This window comes from Adiantum capillus-veneris, chromosome 4, assembly GCF_014529385.1.
Source record: "Adiantum capillus-veneris isolate H3 chromosome 4, ASM1452938v2, whole genome shotgun sequence".
NCBI classification, from domain to species: domain Eukaryota; kingdom Viridiplantae; phylum Streptophyta; class Polypodiopsida; order Polypodiales; family Pteridaceae; genus Adiantum; species Adiantum capillus-veneris.
Genome location: NC_140934.1, coordinates 167,065,860 through 167,071,132, shown reverse-complemented (window position 1 = coordinate 167,071,132; position 5,273 = coordinate 167,065,860). Strand labels below are relative to the sequence as shown.

At 42.3% G+C, this 5,273-nt stretch overlaps 1 pseudogene; it reads right to left on the bottom strand.

Moving 5' to 3' along the window:
- Nucleotides 1-1,614: 1,614 nt before the first annotated feature.
- On the bottom strand, nucleotides 1,615-4,792 carry LOC147460320 (uncharacterized; annotated as a pseudogene).
- Between the last annotated feature and the right edge of the window lie 481 nt (nucleotides 4,793-5,273).

Sequence of the window (5,273 nt, the reverse complement as noted above, 5' to 3'; positions counted from 1 at the left end):
CCGCTTGCATTAGTGTGTGCTTGGGCATGCATTAGTATACCAAAACATACCTCCATTAGCATTAACATACCAAAACATACCTCCATGTGGGTGTGCGATGAAGTTGATTGAGACCCCAATGGTCACCGAGAAGCCCAATGGTAGATTAAGGTCCAACACACACACACACTAGATTAATTTCTTTTCCACACACTAATGCACACACACAATAGATTAATTAGAAGCACACACACACACACACTCTAAATGGATGCAAAAAAAATAAGCACATAAACCATTTCTTAAATAGGAAATAAAAGGAATCTTATGCACGGAGAAATCCTATGCAACGAGGAATCCTATGCAAGGAAGAATCTCACTTTGACTAGAATCCAATCTTATTTAGGGTCCCTTTTTTTTGTGAAATTGTAGGATATGGCATCCTCTTCAATGCCCGGCTTTCGATCCATAGAGCACTTTCTCGCCGAGGGCCTCTCTTACGAGGACGCTTGTGATGCTTACTACTCGCAGTCTTCCTCCCACCAGTCACAATCCACCTTCGGCTTTCGATGGTTCTGAGATGCAGTACGCGACCCCGACCTCGAGAGGGCATACTGTGCCCAAGCAGAGTGGCTATCCTCGCAGCAGAGTCTTCGAGGGCGGTACACACCAGCACAGTTGGCTGCCTATGGGCTCTCACCGCTTGCGACACCGGGCGTCGGCACTCCGATCGTGCAGAGTGTGCCTCCCAGTGGGCCTCCCTCCACCTTACCCTCGACTTTCCCGTCACCCGTAGCTCCCTCCACCTTGCATTCGCAGTGATCCACGCCCGCACCGTCGAGTTATCCGTCGCCTACACCACCCAGCGGTTCGGGCTTGGGCCAGCGCTCTTCGGGTGGCCAGCGCTCTTCCCGTAGTTGTGGCTCACGCTCTCGTCGAGGTAGCGGCTCGTGCTGCTTTGGTGGTGGAGGGGGCAGTGCTACAGATTCACCTCCTCTTACACCCCGACCTCCTCGCTCACCCCTTGGAGCTCCACATGAGGATGAGGACCGCGATGCGCCCGCCCCGGACGCTCGTGGCTACTACTATTATATACATCATGGGGGGGAGGTGGATCTAGGTTCCTCTTTGGGGAGGACATTTCGAGGGCACCTTAACCAGCTAATCCACTCGACATACCAAGATTGCTTTAAATCTTTCAAAGATCAGGACCCAGCCAACGTGACGTACATTCACACGACATTGATCATGCGGTTCCCTAATCCGCAAGTGGAAGAGTTCTCCAGGCAGTGGCTCAAGGAATACATCAAGAATTTCTTGAAAAATAAGAAGTCCAGTGTGCAAAGGGCGGCAAAGCGAACATTTGAATCTGCTTTTTTTTAAATACTCCCGGTTGCGGTAATCGTCGCGGTAATACTGGCGGTAAAAAGTGCGGAAATACACGCGGAAATGTAGCCGGGCCAATTACCGCGAGATTTGTTGAAGGACCATTACCGCGAGTATTGACTCCAACATTACCGCTCCCGAGATTTTTTGCCTTAAACTTTTCCTTTGTTTTTCTGCGTCTATCTGAGCGGTAATGTGCTCCAAATGTCATAGTGTAGGTTAATATACTATGCAATTCAACATACAGTACTATGTAAAAGAGTAAAGTATACCTCCATGACTCTCCTCTTCTCTTCTTGGTGGGACATTGTTCATCACATCATGCTTTGAAATTGCCTTATGTAGCTCTATCTCACGGCTTAGAACATGACCTTTCCCCATATCTATCCACCATGGGAAATTGTCTACCTTCCATGGAGTCAAGGTGTGCATACCAGGGGGTACATGCGAGCATCCTGAGTCGCCACCTAAGTCCACTGTCTTGCCAAAAATAGCATGACCGGTAAGATACCCTTTGATACCAAGAATGCCAAGAATCTGCAGTAAAAAAAACATAACATTCAAAGCTACCGTCACAAAAACACCCCGATAAATTTATAGAAAATAATCAACTATTCACCTAAAAGTCAATCATTGTGCTGCCATCCTCAATGTGTCTACCTTCTTCACTGCTTGCTTCTCCACATCCTTTGTCTTTGCTTCAAGAGACACCTCGATTGGAAATAGATATGGCCTGGCTTCAAATTTGATCTCATCAAAGTATAATCCCATGGCAATCATGTGGTAGAGGTATCCCTCCAGGCACATCCAAAAAGTCTGATTCTAGTTGCAATGCCCTATCAAGAACATGAGCCAACAACCCTCTCTGTGAAGCCAACTATAGCCAAAATAGAATGTAAGGTTACATTAGACAACAACGTATGAACGTCAATTTTTATATATATGGTGCTTACATCCGAAAGACGTGGTCTCCCTTTTTAAGACCATATGCACCCCTTGTAATCTTATCCAGTTCCAATAATGAGATCCAATGAATCTTGCTTTGCAAAGGGGCATCTTGGAGTGCTATCAAATTGAATTATCTAATGTAGCCCAACTATCAATTCCCCATTTTAGAGACATAGTTTTGGCCAACCAATCGGGTCTAAGGTTGGGATCCACAATGTTCAATAGCTGAAAAATACAAAAGCAAACAACAAGAAAATTAAATCAAGTAATCTTTCATTTTTCATAAACTTCTATTCAATGCAAATATATATCACACCTTTCCAATTCGTTCTTGATATTTGTGTATAATCTCTTGTTGAATTCTCTCTTCTTCTTTCTTAAAGTTTTTATCAGTCAAGCCATGCTTCACATGCACTGATCACCTCTCTTTCTCTTTTGTCATTTGATCCTGTAGTACAAAGGCATGCAAAATTCAAAAAAAAATTGAACCATAACTTACGTCATAAACCAATATACCAAGGTAACGTCGTGTAAGCGGGTACCAAGGCTCTGTACCCTTTGCATACTTTCTATGTACATCAGCATTAAGCTTTTGATCTTTGTCATGCCAACCCTTTAAGTACATTTCAGAGTCCGCAACACAGAAGTTTGTGGTATTCACAATCTCATCACAAAGATGAGGAGCTACTAAGGCATGAGTATTCATGCTACATTGAAAGAAAAGAAAATCACATTTTATTTATACAAGAATCATTTTTATGTATTTACTTTAATGTACATAAATAAAAATAAAACAACTTACACATTCATTCTTTGCAAGTTGTTGATGAGCAAAGCTATCTCAGGTACCTTGGTAGGATCAATAATTGTGCATAAAACTTGGCAATGCTTCTCCTTTGAGGTGGAAAACCTTTCCTTTATTGCCTCTATCCATGCAACAGTTCGATGGTTGCCCTTCCCTACATAGAACATGTGATTGATGAGCGAGACCTTGAAACTTCATTTGCTTTCTCAAGTTTGATTCAAGCTCATCATTGATTTCATTCCAAAATGGGTCCATGTAGCCTTGATATCATCTTGAGCATTCACAAAAACATAATTTTAAAAATATCCAAAGCTTTCAAGACAAGACAATAACACTCAGAAATAAAAAATACATTGTTATCACACCTGTCACAAGTGCTTCCTCTCTTTTGCAAGTCCACAGTGAGACAATGAAAGCTCCTTTCTCTTGCATATATATACCCTTCTTTTGAAAAGGCAACCTTCAATCCATCAAGATCATCTCTCAACCCCCTCACCCTTGCATAGGGTATTAATCTACACAAAGGAATGGATGGACAATCGAAGCAACTAAAAACACGTGTACTCTCAAGTACATCTACTCCCCTATGCACGTAGATTCTTTCTTCATTCTCCATCTCAACCGTTGCCGTAACCTCATCTCTTATTTCCCATGGAACTATTTCAAGACAATTCTCCTCAGGAGCTAGTGTTTCATCAATCTCCTAAACGGATCCCTCTCCCATCTCCATACAAATAAGCTCCTCCTCTTGGGTCTCCATCTCCTCTATCATTTGGGTAGCCTAAATTGAAGAGACCTGATCAATACTATCCACCTGACCATATGGGAGAACATTGGAACTCCTTCCCCTTCGGGATCGGCCACAGGAGCTTGGGCTGCTCAAATAAACATAAAAATTTATATTTGACATTTTAGCACCAAATGGTTTTTCTACTTTTTTGGGACCCCTCCTAAGCACGAGGATTTTTCAAAGCATACCACCAAAGAAGTTTTTGAAAAAAATTGGACAGAGTTTTTTCTGTACATATAGCATAATTTCAAATTATAGCATAACCCTTTAGGGCACCCTACATGAAGTTTTGGCTTGAAAATAACATCATAATATTCCATTGTTTTATGAAATATTGCATAAATATCAAGATTACTACAAAATAAGATAGTTACAAGTTTATATGGAAAGATTTCACCATGTAATGGATCATGTCACAGCTCCTCTTACGAGTGATTTAGGTTCTTAGGCCAAATCATTTACACAAATTACCTGGTTGGAGGGCGTCCTTGCCATCTTGCTTTTCTTCCAATAGTTATATCATGTGCTGACTTACGGCCTGCCATTGTGCACCAAGCTCTATTCTCTTTTCTCTCTCTCTACCTCAGCACGCCAGTGGGAGCTTATAATCTGAGTCTTGCTTAAAGCAATAGAATGAGGCTCACGAAGTGATTTGAGCAAAGTTTTGAAAGACCTACGTAGAAGGTGCCACCTTTGAGTTGCAAAATATAAGCCACCACACATCGGCCTGTGCTTATTCAAAATCTCTGAGGGGATGGATATCGTAACTATTGTCTAGATAGAATCATTATTACCTTTGAATGAAGGTCGTGAGCAATCACCGCACGCCGGCCTGCGAGGAGAAAGGGAAAAACGGAAGTGACTCTGATCTTGCAGCAGTACATTAATATTTAATGATTGCGTCAACAAATTCACTCAAACAAATGGGCATGACTACCAGCTTAAACCAAAATTTGACTCTAAGAATTGGGTTAATTAAAGAGACTGGTCTTTCTTAATCATAATCTGGTCTTTCGCACTCACCCGCTCATTGGCGTGCAAGGAAACATTGATGCATGCTCATGTGTTTAATCAAACAAGCGAAGTGGTGGGAAAATTCAAGGTGGAAACAAAAACCTACGTTGTTGTGTTGTGTTGTGATTTGACATTCCCAGTGGTGTTGTGTGCGGCCTCCTTCCTGCAGCACTCAGTGTCCTGCAGGGTTATTTGTTTACTGCAGTACTCAGACCGCAGCATGAAACTTTTTTGGAACACCACAGGGAGCATGCCAGCGTGCATTCGTCCATGAGCAGAAGGCAGAAATATGTAGTTTGCAGTACAAAGCCTTTGCAGTAATGCCAAAGCCTTAGCAATAAGTCAGTATGT